Raw genomic sequence first — 16736 nt, 5'->3', positions numbered from 1 at the left:
AGGCTTGTGACGCCACTGTCAAGAAATCCTGATTCAGAAATGCCTGTGGTGGCTGTTGAATGACAGCCTTCACTTCATGCATCTGCCCTACCCTCATCTGTAATTGCAACGTGTGGCCCGATGACAGCCAATCAATCATCAATCGGCTGCACAGGTGTCTCTACAGACACCTAGAAAGTCTTGCTCAATGGAGATCTACCAAAATCTTAAATCTCGGAAATTTGAGATTAGAGAAGGAAAGTCCTGAGGTACATAAATAAACACAGTCACTTTGGGAGCAATATAGAAAATGTCTATTTGAATTTTAAAATGCATCTAATTTATTGCTCAATAATATTCTCCTTGACATTTTATATCGCAAAAATTATCCAATTTTTTGAAGCATTGCCTATAAACAAAACTTTAGAATTTGGAAATAACTTAAACACCCAAAGAAAAATGTAATATGTGGCACAATAGAATACTAACTAGCAGTCTGAAACAATAAATTATGAATATATGGATTAGTGAGGCTAGGTTTGAACCGTACATAAAAATACAGGTTCCAGAATCATTCATCAAGAACGTTAATATTCAATATGGAGTTTGCATTTTTTAGCAGTGTGGTGATTTCTAAGCCTAGTTAACCAATACCACTGGCAAAGAAACAAAACATGCTAGATAAGATATTTTTCAAAAGTGCCCAAGTTCAACAATGAGCTGAGAGGTACAGGTAGAAACGCCCGACCGGAAGTGAAGGCTGAAGCCCCGAGTTTCAAGGAACCACGCATGACCGGAAGTGAAGGCTGAAGCCCAGCGTGTCATGGAGCATGGAGCTATGAACCTGCTTCTGTCAGTGTACATTCGCCTAACCTTGTGGGTGTGACCTTCCAAGTTCACAGCTTCACAGGGAGGACAGGATGTCACAAACAAAACTGAGGTCTGTCGTTCACTAACTATAAGTCGTTCCTGGACATGACATGCTCTTCCTGGCTCTCATTCTACTCCAATGATGCTTGTGCCCCACTTTTCATCAAAAAATGAGCTACTGCACTGGATTCACAGTCAGCTTTGAAGCTAGCAATCACAATTCCTCCAGCAATGTCCCTTTATTTCCAGTTATTTTAGATACTTAGATTCTGTGTTTTCCTACAAATCTTAGAATTAGCACAGCGTTTTCACGAGGCGAGGAAAACTTAGAAATTTCGTTAGTGATACATTGAATCTGTTGATAATGAATCAATTAAAGGGCAAATGCCACTTGAACAACACTGAAAGGTGATATGTATCTTGAGATGATGGTTTCTATTAGGTATTGAAAGATAACCAGTCACACAGAAAGCCAAACGATCACAACAGAAACCCAGAGACAAACTGAAACAGACCCATAGGGTTACAGGGAGAAAGACATAAAACATTTGGGTTTGGGAATTTCTTTTATCAAGAAAAGTGAACTAGTTTTCATACAAATTACTTCTCTTATTGCTGTAATACCTAACAAAAGCAGCTCACAGAAGGAAGGGATTATTTGAGTTCATAACTTGAGTCCATCCACCATTGTAGATAAGGCTTGGTAACAGGAGCTGGAGGGAGCTCTGCATCTGCAGTTAGGAAATAGTAAAGATGAATGCTGGTACGCAGCTTACTTTCTCCTTTTGATTCGGTCCAACACTCCAGCCTAGGGAATGGTGCCACCACATTCAGGATGAGTCTTCCTATCTCAGCCCAATCCAAAAATGTCTTCACAGATGTGCCCAGATCCTTTTATCCTATGTGATTCTAGATCCTGCGAAGTAAACAAATGATATTAACCATCACACTCAACTTGAATGCAATGTCCTTCTTGATAAGCATAGAAACATAGCCTGTGTGTTATCTCTCCATCCTCTGACTTCCTGTCTTTAGTCTGTTGGCATTTCACCTCAGGGTAGTCACAATTATGAAACTTCATATGAGATTAAAAAGAAGCAAAAAAAAATCATAGAGAAATTCTCTCTGTCCACAGAAACAGAACACTGGCTATTGTAGAAGGAATGCTCAGTGCTTTTTTCAATTTTATTTCTCTTCAGACAATGTCCTTAAAAGGAACCTAATTTTAGAACTGTGAGAATGAAGCAGGTAGTTATAAAAGCAATGTGTGTGTTTGTGGTCCCAAGAAAAGAGCTCCTTGGTCAGAGTATGGGATAAACACACATCATTTTTCCATTACTTTTTCTCTTATGATGTCCCAAGAATCATCTTTATCCCTTAAAACCAAATGATGGTTCTGTAAGACATTATGAGTTTCCAAAGAATAGGAGAGGAGGCCTCTGGGAGATTGTCTTGGTTAGGGTTTTACTGCTGTGAACAGACACCATGACCAATGCAAGACTTATAAAGGACATTTAACTGGGGCTAGCTTACAGGTTCAGAGGTTCAGTCCATTATCATCAAGGCAGGAACATGGCAGCATCTAGGCAGGCAGGGTACAGTAGGAGCTGAGAGTTCTACATCTTCATCTGAAGGCTGCTAGCAGAACACTGACTTTCAGGCAGCTATGATGAGGGTCTTAAAGCCCACGATCACAGTGACACACCTACTCCAACAAGACCACACCTTCAAATAGTGTCACTCCCTAGGCCAAGTATATTCAAATCATGACAGAGACTGATAGTCTTATTGGTCCAAGAGAAGAAAAGAATAGAAAGAAGATAACTCTTATGCTTTGTGAGCTGCACATGTGAGAGGCAGGTCCAAAGTGGCAGTTGAAGACCTAAGAAGACCTGGCATTAAAACAACCAGCTACAAAACTGAAATGAAACTTATATTCTGATTCTGACTGAACTGATCATCACCTACTTTAACAAAAATCAACATTCATGTCATATTTTAGTGGGAGTCATAAGCTCATAATGCAACTTCCAAAGTGTTTGAGAAACAATCCAAAAGTACTCATCACTTAAAGAATTATAAATACACAGCCAACACTAGATAATGAGCAGGTGCTAAGATCAGAGGGACAGATACTAGACTGAACAGACTAACTTTAAAGCAGTTGTTATAACTGTGCTTTAAGATGTTTGGATGGTTCATTCTGGATTTAAAAACAAAAATATTTTAAATCCTAGAAAAGACAAAAGATTATGTAAAAGGAACAAATGTAAATTTCATAACAAAAAAAATTGCAATGTCTGAAATAAAACACATTTGGACTGGCTCAATAGGATAATGGAGATGGCAGAGGAAAGGATCAGTGAACTTGAAGGCAGATCAATAAAATCACCCAATCTGAGTAACAGATAGATCAAAAGAAAAAAGGGCTTCAAGGACCCATAGGAAAAATCAAAGGTTGCACCATTCATGTCTTTTGAGTCTCAGAAGAAAAGAAAGAGATTGGACAGAACAAAATAATTGCACAGACTATGACTGAGTTTTTCCCAGGTTTGATGAAAGACATAATTTTATAACTCAGGGAATTCAGCAAACTTAAAATAGGATAAACTCAAAGAAAGACCCACCTAGATATATAATCAAACAGCCAAAAGATAAAGATATAGACAAACTCTAGCTATCACCCAAAGGGGAAGAAATAGCATCAGGGAACCAAACTTCAGAATATGAATTTCTCACTAGAAGCATGGAGGCCAGGAGACTGTGAGTGGAATCTTTAAAGTGCTGAAACAAAAGAGCTGTTGGCAGAATTGTGTATTCAGAAAAGACACTCGGGGGATTACAGTGAAATGAAGGCATGCTCAGATGAAGGGAAATGAGGAGAATTTCTCATCAGCAGATCTGTTTTAACAGAAGGGCTGCAGGGTGAAGGGCAAGAACAGCATAGAGATACAGAAAACATCAAGAAAAGAGCCTCAGTGACCTAAAAACCAGAGAACATAATGAGCTTATGGGGTTTTTATCTTTGTACGTTCTTTAATTTTGTTAAAATGTAGTATTATATTATTGGATGGAGTTTTCACTACAGGTGGGCATAGCACGTGCCAAGATAGACATAACATGCATAATAGCTATTATGAAATAGGCAAGGAGTTTATATTGTTTCCACATTTCATTTGATGTGGTAAATTCTTAATTCTAGTTATATTTTTAAAGTTTGTTTGTGTGCATATAAGTCCTAGAGTAGCCACTGAAAACAGTACAAAGAAATATAAATCAAAAGTCAATAAATAAACCAAAGGGGGACAGTAAATAAATATCCAAATAATTCTTTAAAAAGTAGGAAAGAAAACAATGGAAAACAAAAAGAACTGTTAGAGTCCAGTGTTTCAATAATGCACTAAATGCAAATGTTATAAATACACAAATTAAATAGCAGAGATGAACATAATGGCTAGTAAAAACAAGTTCAAACTAACATGATTCCTATTAAGAAACCAGTTTTTAAAACTAATTACAAGATAGGTCAGAAGTGAAAGCTATACCATGGACGCATTGATGAAAAGACAGTGGGGACTGGTAAGAGGGCTCACTGGGTAAAAGCACTTGCCAGCAAAACGGACAACCTACAACTCACATGGTGAAAGAAGGGAACCAGCTACTGCAAGCTGTCCTCTGACCTCCACATAAGCACCATGGCACATGTCTTCACACACATACTACACAAGAAAGACAGACAGACAAAGGAAGAGAAAGAGGGAGGGAAGGAGGGAGGGAGGGAGAACATTAAGTTAGTTTGTCTGTTTTTTTTTTTTTAAAGGGAGCATCACCCTGCATAATGAATGGAGTTTATAATTCTTAAACGAGAGTGGATAATCCCAAAGAGTCTAGGGAAATGAGAATGGATGTATGAGAGCCAAGGGAGCCCTTAGATGATGACAGAAACAGGATAAAGACTAATGGTAACACATTCACAAAGGAACTCACACAATATGTACTCACTGATAAGTGGATATTAGCCCAAAACCTAGGATACCCAAGATATAAGATACAATTTCCTAAACACATGAAACTCAAGAAAAATGAAGACTGAAGTGTGGACACTATGCCCCTCCTTAGAAGTGGGAACAAAACACCCTTGGAAGGAGTTACAGAGACAAAGTTTGGAGCTGAGATTAAAAGATGGACCATGTAGAGACTGCCTTATCCAGGGATCCACCCCATAATCAGCATCCAAACGCTGACACCATTGCATACACTAGCAAGATTTTATCGAAAGGACCCAGATGTAGCTGTCTCTTGTGAGACTATGCCGGGGCCTAGCAAACACAGAAGTGGATGCCCACAGTCAGCTAATGGATGGATCACAGGGCTCCCAATGGAGGAGCTAGAGAAAGTACCCAAGGAGCTAAAGGGATCTGCAACCCTATAGTTGGATCAACATTATGAACTAACCAGTACCCCGGAGCTCTTGACTCTAGCTGCATATGTATCAAAAGATGGCCTAGTCGGCCATCACTGGAAAGAGAGGCCCATTGGACACATAAACTTTATATGCCCCAGAACAGGGGAACGCCAGGGCCAAAAAGGGGGAGTGGGCGGGTAGGGGAGTGGGGGTGGGTGGGTATGGGGGACTTTTGGTATAGCATTGGAAATGTAAATGAGCTAAATACCTAATAAAAAATGGAAAGAAAAAAAATGAAAAAAAAAAGACTAATTGTCAATGAAGTCGTGAAATGAGGGCTGGGTATAAAAGGTGAGTAGCAGAGCAGGAGACAGTGAGTCCTGATACAGTCATCTTCATCATCTCTGATGCCCAAAAGTGGCTGTGTCACTTAGAGCAGAAAGTAGAATGAGGAGCTGACATACAAAGATAATATGAGTTAACCATGTACAACAAACTGCTATGGGGTATGAGCTATGGGCTATTTCCTGGGAAACTCTGCACCTGACTCTCCTTGCACCCAATGGTCTGTGTGCCAATTGTAGTATTTTATATAGTACATGGCCTGAGACATTAGCAAAATCCTAAGGTTTAGTGCTGGTCAAAAGTGAAATCTCTATTAGAAAACATGACTCCATTGCTGCTTCACTGGGACACAGAAAATGGCAGTCTGAAACTAAATACAAGATTCTTTTTTTTCTTCCGATTTTTTATGAGGTTGCTGGACTGCTTTTCCTACTAGCTCCCACAAACCAAGGCAAAGAGTGCAGAAAAAAATCAAAGTGATATGGAAGAAAGACAGTAAGACCGCATTTAGATAGTTGGCGTCTAAGGTACTCTGATGGGTTGACCCCCTCTGACAGCCTGATGAGATATAAAATCACTTTGAGCACAAGTATGCCCGTGGGCAGTTATCCTCTTGATTATGCTTCTTGAGATGGGAAGACTTCACTGCAGGTGGCACCGTGCCCTGGATGGGACTCTGGACCTTACTATAAACAAGGAGAAAGTGGGCTGAGCACAAGCATTCAGTGTGCTGTTTTAAGTTCCTGGTGTCTTGATTTTCCCACCATGATGGACTGTTCCCTCAAACTGTGAACCAAAATAGTCTTTCTCTCTTAAGTTCCTTTTGTTAGAGTATAGCATTTTTACGATGTCAACAGGAAAAGTAATTAAGGCAGGCAACTATACAACACAGTGTTTATAAGCACCGCAAGCAATCAGAAGGGTGGTCTTAGATTCAAGGTGGGCATGAGAAAAGACAGAGGAGAAGCCGTACTCTCACCTGAGGAGGCTGTCTTAAGTGAGAAAGAGGAAACCTCAGAGGCAAAGAGCCTCTGAGGGTTACTCTGGAACGTGCATGGTCAGTGGTATCTAGCAGTGTGCCAGCACTCAGTCAAAATGGTCAGAGAGCTGGGACAGAGAGGCCCAAGGCTTTCAGAGCATTTGGACTATAAAACCCGCTCATTGGTGCCCATAAAGACAGAAGATGCAAAAATCTCAACCCTCCAGCACTGGAGGATTTTGTGAACATAAATTGACTCTCTCACAAAGCAAGAATGGTCAATACTGATGAGTAGGGGTGATCCTGGGAGACACAACCCCAGGGGACCCCAACTGTCTACATTTGAGTACAAGACACAGGAGATTTCTTAAACACGGGAGAAATGTCTCCTTCAATTTAGGATCAATACAAACTTTCCCCTATGGACCAAATTTCAGTATATTTTTATTTAAAAGGAAGAAAACTCAGCCCTGTAAGCTATGATCCACCTTGGCAGAAGCTCTGGGCTTTCAGAAGCATGGACAACAAACCCAAGCCTCCTATGTGCTGAGGCTTGCTCATTCTAGCCTAGGTGAGGTTATTTAGTAACATCATCTAAAGGGGTACGTGAACTGAAGTGTTTCTATCAAACCATCTCCTCTTTGGAATCAGGCGAACCCTGCTTAAAGTCTTTAGGAAGTGATTTTTCTAGCAACTCTCAGGACCTCTTTTCCAAACAGCTCAATCAAGAGGATCCTGAAATGGAAACAGGAAGAGCAATGAGCATGAAATCCTCATTAGAAGTCAGTCCTTATCAATAGCAAGAAACTCCTCCCATGTCCATCACTAATGATGAGTATAGCCAGACTTTGCCTACTTGGTGGGTTCTTTCTTCCATCTTTCTCCCGGCTTTTTCCTACCATTTCAACCCCTAACACTCAATATGGGAGGAAAAAAGGATCGAGGGGAAAGAAGGTAATGTTATCTTTAGACTACTTCCCGTTGATTAGAGTTCCTTGGGCAAGTTTGATCTTCACCATCAGGATAACTAATTTCTTATTTCTTCTTTATTCATGACTACTTAACAAATAGTAACCAAGCAACAACAACCCTGCCTCTCAGGGCCCTAGCATTTATACACCCTCGCAAAAGTTCCCAGAATTCCAAACGTCACAATCACAAAAGCTGTCTGCAGCTGGCAAAATCATGCCCCTTCCAGAGGCAAATCATAGCCAGCTGCTGTGGGCAATCTGCAGCAGCCCCACATCCCACACCTGGGATTAAAGCACAAACATATTCTTACCATATTTCTGTGTTTTTCAAAGAAATCAAAAGTCCAAAATTGTCCCTACAGATGGGCCTTTCAGAAATCCCATCTACTGACATGAGACAGAGCAGACATGTATGCTGGGCATATGAAGACAAATATGCATAATAATATAACCTCACCTGCTGCATACTGGAAGGTGTGCTCCCAAGTAATGCATAGAGATGATTCATTCACTTTTTTAAAAAGTGCCTATGGCAGACGACTGGCCAGGCAGGCACTGACATGGATGTGCTGTAGGCTTAAAATTTTATTTGCAAATCATGATATAATGGAAATGGACATCATACTTTGCATTTATATAGCAACGATTTCTCCAAGGACCTCAAAGGATTCTGTAGCCATTACCTGACTCATCCTTGTTACCGGCTTGTAAGATGAAGGAGAGGCCAGGATTACTCATCCCATCTCATTAAAGAGGATGTAGGTGCCCCGAGGGGATTTACAGATGGGCCAAGGACATAGTATGAATCATTTGTTTGCTCTAAACTATGGGCAGACTGAAATTTAGTCACAAATTGTCCTTAGACTTACCAATTCTGACCCGTAGGCTTCTGAGTTGGCAATGATTCCGGTGGTTAAATGCACAGTGCAGAGGGGAAACATTGACTTGACAAACAGAGGGAGCAATGCCCAGAAGTTCATATGTCCTTCCCTGGGCTACTGCTGCTGGCACTCTTCCACACAAGCAAGCATAGCACTCTCACAGCAGAGAGGTGGAAATGCCCCTCCTAGTTCTGTACTGGACACAGCTCTATGTTAATAACAGCCTCAAATGACTGTCCATAATGCACATTTCACATACATTGAGTCCATCTTACAATGGCTATGTCAACTTTACTTCCTTGTAGAAGTAAGGCAGAGGCTCAGAGAGACCTGGAGACTTATCTATGGCCATGTGCCTGATGTGTGTAGGCTCAGGACTGAGTATGCTTGGCTAATTAGAATACATTTATTTCTTCCATACTTCCCATTAGAAATTCCTATCCACACAGTAAGGGCCCCAGTGACAGAGCGACTCACCAAAACTATATCAAGTAAGTCGTAAGTATGTTCCTTGGATTCAGTCATTCACCACGCAGATATGCCTGAAAACACAATATTGTGTGTGATAGTACACACGATTTATCTATTAAGATAAAAACTAAGAAGCTAGAGCCAACTGGATCCCCCCACCACCCACTTACAGTCTTCCTTTGCCAGAAGGGTCCACGTGGCACAAACCCACCATCTGTCCAATGTCATCACCAGGTTGCTTTAGCCCTCCTGGTACTAGAGTCCACTTGAAGGAGACTCTGGCATGAGTTGTGGCAGAACCCCACCAGCAGAGGTGGGGACGACTGTAACCTGGAGGTGGATTGCTTGACCCAACACCACCAGTTAGCATCTGAGATCCCATGATCCACCATCACTGGGCAGAAAGGGCAGAGAGCTCTCTCGCAGCAGTAACACCTTCATGTAGATGGAAACTGATGCTCAGGCCTCCTGGGAGTTAGCAGAGAACAATGAAAGTGCATAAGCAGCAGGGACACATTCTCTGGAGTTTTTTTTCCCAATTTGGCATTTGGTCACCACCAGCTGGTACCACATTTAGCAGGGAATGGAAACTGGGGTAAGAAAGCAAGGGCCACATCTACATCTACTGGGGACTTCTTTCATTTTGCCTGCTTTAGATGGGCATGTCACTTATTGCCACAGCTCTGAGATTCAGGTATTAAGAACTCCCTCTTCCCCCTCCCCACCACCACCCCAATCTCCCACTACAGAAGGCAAAGTCCAGGATGTAAAAAGCAAAGCTAGTGTGGGGGTGGGAGGGGATGCCTTGCACAAGCATTTGTCCCCTGGAGCTGGGACTGAGCTATAGCTTCAGCCATGGACACAAGCACACCTATGTGCACTTTCACAGGGACCCCAGATATAAGCCACACATGCAACCTTGAAGCTTCTGGGGGTTATGCAAAATTATGGAAAAGAAAGATGTAGCATAAATCATACTGACATTTTACTTAAGTCAATACACCCAATTGATTATCATTTCAACATATAATCAATATAAAATAGATATTTCACATCTTTATTTTTCTTTATGCTTTTCATTATGGGTCTTTGGAAACTGACTGTACTTTCTATTTATGATACTTCTTCACTTAGACAAGTTGCAGCTGAAGTGTTCAGGAGTCACAGAAGGTGTGTGGCCATAGCGAATAGGCAGTGTGGATCAAGATGAATGTATGAAGCTTGGGGGATAAGTCTGGAGACAACCACTTACCAGGATGACAGCACAGTGGTTAGACAGCAGAACCATGCCCTCTTGGTTGTGTGTCCATCTGCAGAGTCTGCCAGCTGCACATCTATGGCAGGCAGGTTCCTCAGCCTGAGCTGCCTTGGATGATAATGACGACAACGACGACAACGACGACGACGACTGCAAATAAAGATGCTCACATCTTCACAACAACTATTTTTACTGCTCAAGGACACCCAGATGTCTAGTGTCTTTCACCTAGATGTCAAATGGAAGTTGCAGAGATTCAGGGAGAAGACAACCCAATGGGTCAGGTGCCTCATCTCCAGGGAGGGTGGCAACGGAGATGGAGTCTCCAGTCCATCTCTGGGCATGTTTCTCATCCTCCCTCTAGTCAGGATCCAGGAACTGGAGTCTGCTGTTTCTTGTGGATGGTGGGTTTCTGAGGGCTTGGTATCTGGGATTCTTCCTCCCCTGGACTCTGAGCAGAAAGATGGCAAGGCTGCTCACCTTGAAAGATGAGAACAAACCAAGGCTGTGCTGAATCCCTGCCAGCTGTTTGTGAGAGTCATGATCGAACACATTGGCAAGCTCCTTTCAGGTGCTCCCTGGAGGAAAACTGCTCCCACTGATGTCCTGTTGGATCCTGAAGCCCAGGACCATGCATGAGGAAGTCCCAGAGACCCAACAGTGAGCTATTAAGACAGAAAGCACCACTTTCAGCCCCAAGCTGTTCTAACGCTCAGAAGCCTGGGCTGTTGGTGATGCCAGACAGTGGTGCCTTGTGCTTCTCTAACTGAATTGGACAACTGTCTTCATGTCTCCCAGATATCATACCTGAAACACTTCAACATCTTGATCTGGCTGAGGACTGGATGCTTGTGTTCTTTTAACATCCATCTGTTGAAATCCCAACAGTGATGGGACTAGGGTAGGGTAATTACCTTGGCAGGGTGATTGAGACTGTGCCCGGTTGCAAGTGTGGGGCCCCCCTGCATAGGACCAATGCCTTTATCAGTCTTGAGATAGTTTGCTGCTGCTGGCTGCTCTCTGGCAAGTAAGATTTTGGGAAGCCTGCGGTCTGTTCAAAAAGACCTCTGCTGTGCAGGCATCCCATAAAGCTTGGGCCATGTTGGCATCCTGGCCTCAACATCAAGTTTTAGAGCTGTGAGACATAAATTTCTGTGACTTAGAAGCCACCTAGCCTCTAAGAGACTGAGTAAGACCTTTACCTCAGGCCATTACTAAATGCCAAGCCCTTTCTTAATAGCTTTGTGGCTTGTCACAGAGTCTAGAACACATCCCCCATTTTAATATGAGTGGCTAATCATGCACTGATAAAGTGGAGTTCATTCCCAGAATGCTCTGCCCAGTTAGTGCCCTCAGCTCGCACCCATCACACCACACCACCCACTCCCAAGTAAGACAGGGAGACAAGGCAAGGTGGGGATTGCTCTTCTTCCTGCAGAGGCCAACCAGCTTCACCCCAACTTGGGTGGTTTCCCAGAGGATTCTACTGGCCCCTGAAGACTCTGATCAAGGGTAGTGGACTGTGGAACATGCGACTTAGAAGCCAGCTAGGATCCCTGGTCCCACAGCCTTTAGTTAAGTGCACCTTCATACTGAGAGAAATCACCATCTGCTTAGCTTTCCCCACAGCTCTGTCAATCATTCAGTGAAGAAAGTTCTTGCCACCAAGGCCCAGAAATAGGCCCCAGGGGGGCCACCCGGAGCTCTAGCTGCAAATGTGTTTACACAGCATAGAACTGTCTTTCTTGCATAACTGACCTGACCAAGCAGCACGGGCCTTGAAGATATATGATCACCCTATTGCATCCCTCTACCAGGTAGTGTCAGGCATACAGCACATGCCAGGCTCCCAACTGTTCTTCTCTGCCTACTGGTGCTGAAACCAGGGTTCCCTAGATAGTGCCTGGGATAACGAACGGCCTCATGAGGAAATGTGAGGTGGGGCCAGGAGGGAGCGAGGCAGTAGGCACAGAAAGATCAAGCTTGCACAGAGGTGACTATATCCAAAGGACTCAAGGGACCAGAGTTCCTAAACTGAAAAAAAAAAGTTGATCATCCAGTCCTCCTACCCACTTAGTGAGGGAAGACCCAGAGAAAATAACTAAATAGCATAATAACTAGAAAACATAGAGGTATTGGAAACATGCCACAATCCCAGCATTAGGGAGACTGAGGCAGGAGAATTACAGGGAGTATGAGGTCAGCCTGGGTATAGAGTGAGATTCTGTGTCAAAAAACAAGAAAGGGAAAGAGAATAGGGGTAGGAGGAGAAGGAAGGAGGAGAAGGGGGAGGGGAAAAGATGGAAATTAAAGCAGTATATTGTAAGGGCTTTGGATAAGACTAAACCTAGCAGAACACTACCCTTTGCCTGCTCTATAGACTTCTCCGTCACCTTTTAGCATCCACGTGTGTCTCATTTTTCTCATCACTGAGATGAAGACAATAAATGTATCCTAAATGATGATGTGTGGGACCCGCTTGAGAACATGAGTGAATAAAGCAGGTAACACTTAACCTGTGCCTAGGAAGGTGGGGAGAGAAGGGAAAAGGGAGGATATAGGACTGGTACAGAAGCAGTGGACAAGAGGAATAACATGGGATGTCTGAGCTCACTGCATCACTGTGAAATTAACTATTGCAAAAGATCACACAGAGAATATAAGGGGAGCATAGTCCAGCAACAGAAGAGTGGGTGGTCCTGAGATGGATCCTAGCAGGGGATGGAAAAAGAGAATGAGGGAAGGGAGAGGAGGATTCTCAAACCCACTCCATGAATGGAAAACCTGAAACCCAGACCAGTCTCTCTTTGATCCACTAAACAGCCAGAGTCTTCGGCCCCTTAGCCTAGAAGGAAGCAAGCCATTCCCTGAACTGCCTCCATCTCCCTCCACTTCACTGGGTTTTATTGACAACCACTCCTCCTGGATTGCTCTTTGCCTCTGTTGGCTTTTCCCCAAAACCCATTCACTTGTGGGTTAGCTCTTTTCAGCGCGGTCAAAAGGCAAAAGAAAGTAACATGAGAGTGAACAGCCAGGCCAAGGAATGTCTCCTCCCATGTAGAAGCCTCAACACCCAAAGTCAAGGAGCAGCCTAGAGAGGAAGCCAGTTCTCTGTGTCGCATCCTCTGTCCCTGAATTGGGTAGGCCTGCTTTTTCCTCTCCTGCTAGGAAAGTAGAAAGCAGTTCTGAGAATGCCACGCAAGAAGGGCGCTCTCTTCTCCTAGCCATGAACATGCATGTGCTCAAAGCCTGATGAACAGTAAATATGACCTTTTACACGTTACTTGGCAGGTTCATGTATGGCATCTCCCAGCCAGAATGTCTTAGGCCATGGCTGTTTGTGGTTTGATGACGTATTTTTTTTTTTTGGGTCTGGTCTTGATAGCTCCCCCAGAACTTCTGCAACTGGCTCTCACTTTCTCTCACTCTTCAACTCTAACTTTTGCTTGGGTATTTAATCAGTCTTGCCGGGAAGCAAACATGAATATATTTATGAATCTTGGTCCCAGAGTTGTCATGCACGCTGTATTAGCTTATTACTGTATCTCCAAGATAATTCTTCCTTCTCATCTCCTTACACCTGTGCTTTTGAGTTCGGGGAGATCGCAGCTCAACACAAATTACTTTTAATGTTTGGTTTGCAAAGGGGGCTGCTTTGAGGGTTTCTGTCTTGAGCAGGTGTGTCTTCTCCTTGCATCCTTATTGCCTTTGCCTTTGTTCTTCCCTGTCTCCAAAAGAGAAATCTGGTGAATTAGACTTCAACCCCTAGAGGTGGCTTCAGCCCGAGAATATAACTAAACCTAATGAGCAAAGAGAACCGTGTATAGAGGGAAGGGCAAGACACATGCATCGAGGATGTAAGTGGGCCATGAGCCACTGCTCGCTGGAATGGCATGTCACAGAAGTCAGCTATGACTTAACTTATACAGAAGTGCCAGAGTATCAGAGATCTAAACTTCTCTATGGCAGAACCTAGAATGGTCCTTGGAATAAAGTGTATTTTGTAGCCATGGAAGATGAAGGGAAACACAGCAGTGACCCTAAGATCCTCTTTCAGAAGTGTGGGGATGAGAGTGTAGATTAGGGGCAATGCTTAGATTTTAGTATAGAGGCTCTGAGCTTCTGGAAGCCACTCTCAGGGAGCTGTTCTGAGTGCTGAGTGTCCCCACCTCTTTTCCCAGACCTACAATCTCACCACACTATAAGACCTCGCTGTGTTCGTGCACTGGCGGCTTTGAATGCAACTGGAATGGCTTTGCCTGCAAGAGAGGACAGGAAAGGCTGGCAGCAAAAGCCAAGCTGAGGCAGGAAAACAAGGACTGGAAAGGAAGCCAGTCCGAGAAACACATCACATCCCAAGGAAGGATGACTGAATTTGCCCAAGGTTCAGAGTCAGCCAGATAGCTGCATTATGAGCTCAGAAGAACAAAGGAATAGACAGTGCCAGAGTGAATATGGGGTCCAGGCTGCAGACAGAGGTGATGGAACCAATGGCTGAGGGACCTGAGGGTCCTTCAGTTTCATGCCATTTTGTGGCATATAGCAATCATTAATGGGAGGATTTGTTTCCCAGTCACTTGGGAAGCAATGACACACATCCCACCTTTGCCTGTCCTGTCAAGGAGAAAGTCAAATGGAGCTAAGCAGAGTTTTCATTCCAATGACACAGCTTTCAAGGCCACTTACACAGTGTGACAGTTGCATTCCAGGACCCCAGAGCAGTGAGTCCCACTTGTGAGACAGAGACAGATGTCATCTCTGTAGTGCCATATGAAGGACAAAAGGGAAGCTGTGTAGCCTTCCTATACCATACCCACTTCCATCCCATCATAGTGCCTAAAATTCCCGTCACCTGCTGCTTGGGCTTTCAGGGCAGACACACTAGGAAAGGACAAATGGTACCCAGGAGTCAGGCAGCTGTTGCAGAACAAAAACCCTGAAAGTCAGAACAAGCTGGTTTCAGACCCCAAATTAATTCTCCCTTCAACCACACACACACAGAGAGAGAGAGAGAGAGAGAGAGAGAGAGAGAGAGAGAGAGAGCTGATACCTCTCACTTGGCATCCTAAAGGCTCTGTGTCCTTGTTTAGGAAAATATAAACTCTACCAATTTTGTATTTATGACTGGCATGCACGAGGAGCCAACATGGGGACAGGAGCACATACTGAGAGAAATGTTTCTCCATTTTACCACTGTCTCTATGAACACTGAAAACTGGTATGGTAGGTAAAACCTAGGCAAGAGGCAAGAGTCACAGTCTCTGCTAATGAGTTGTGTGACCTTGGCAAAGTCACTTTTCTTTCCTGGCCTTAAACCGGATTCATTCACTTAACAGATAATGTTTGGAGCTAAAGAGGTGCCTCAGTGGGTAAAATACAAGCCATCTCTGTAAGCATGGGGACTGACTGCAGTTTGGATCCTCAGCGTCTGCACTCAAAGCCAGGTGGGCATGGTGACTTTCCTGTCATCTCAGAGCTTGAAAGGAGGGCAGTGGATATCCAAGAGCAACTTGTTAGCTAGACTAGCCTAAAAGGTGATCTCCAAGTTCAACAAGAGACCCTGCCTCAATAAAATACAGTGGAGAGTGCTCTAGAAAATACCCAGTATGAAAATTTCTGAATACATCCACATAAGCAAATGTATGCACCCACACACATACACTCATGCAACACACACACACACACACACACACTTGAGTTTCCAATATGTGCAGTGTCCATCTGTTTCTGTGATAAATAAATCAATAACTACGTGAATGAACTAGTGGTAAGCAATAGGTAGATACAGTATGACCTTATGGTGGGGAGGTCCTGGGTGGCTACTTTAAATGAAGTCCTCAAACAGACCTATAAGAAAAGGTGAATTTTATACTGAAGCCTTCAGTAAAAAGAGACCAGCCATGAGAATATCAAAAGGAAATTCTGAACAGCTAGAAGGGCAGCAAGCCCAAAGGCTACCTCCGAAGGAAGAGTGGGTGACTTATGAAGTCCTTTCTAGGTCCCTCAGGATTTCTCTGTAGTCTCTGTGGTCAGGACGTGACTTTTGTGTAGGACACAGGGATAAGCCAGGTGAGAAGTCTCTCATGAGCTGATTACCATCCCTCAAAGGTGGAGGGGACCAACGTACTTAGACTACTCCTGCTGAGGTCCAGCTGAGCAAGGGAAAACTCAGAGCCAAGACTGAAGAGAGAAGTGCAGCTAAGAGAGAAAAGAAACAACCGGGTGCTGGTCTGAAAAGACCATGGTAGGGACCAGGGCTGGCTTCCTTTTGAAGAACATGGCAGTTGCCCATCACAACACCCAAAGCAGAAGCTGCCTGGATAGCTGGGTGCTTTTGGACCCTCTTCATTGGAACTGAAAAGAGGTAAAACCAAGTCATTGAGTCAGGAAGAGGCTCCCCAGATGAACATAGATGTAAGGGTCTGGGCTAGGAAGACTGACGCAATCGATATTTATTAACTTGATCAGTCACTTACTTAATAAACATCTAGTGAGGAGTCAGTCTGTCTTCTGGGCCTATTCTCCCTGATGGGACTTCATCACACAAAGCAGACAAAGGTCCCTAGATAAATCCTAA

General features: G+C 43.6%; 1 long non-coding RNA gene across 2 annotated transcripts in view; it reads right to left on the bottom strand.

The window, feature by feature from the left end:
- Nucleotides 1-1629: 1629 nt before the first annotated feature.
- Nucleotides 1630-16736, bottom strand: part of Gm13846 — a 92079-nt gene continuing 76972 nt past the window's right edge. Inside the window, exons 1-4 of one of the 2 annotated variants that reach the window (XR_377507.3) lie at nt 10154-13439; nt 9072-9369; nt 8908-8972; nt 1630-1765 (exon numbers count right to left, since the gene is read on the bottom strand). This is a non-coding gene — a long non-coding RNA (predicted gene 13846). Of the gene's footprint in view, nt 1766-8907; nt 8973-9071; nt 9370-10153; nt 13440-16736 lie in introns of those variants that run through there. The other variant, XR_001785212.2, reaches the window with a different exon arrangement.

Source organism: Mus musculus, chromosome 6 (assembly GCF_000001635.26).
Source record: "Mus musculus strain C57BL/6J chromosome 6, GRCm38.p6 C57BL/6J".
Taxonomy (NCBI): domain Eukaryota; kingdom Metazoa; phylum Chordata; class Mammalia; order Rodentia; family Muridae; genus Mus; species Mus musculus.
The sequence above is the reverse complement of the archived record's forward strand: the minus strand, read 5'-3'. Positions and strand labels throughout refer to the sequence as shown.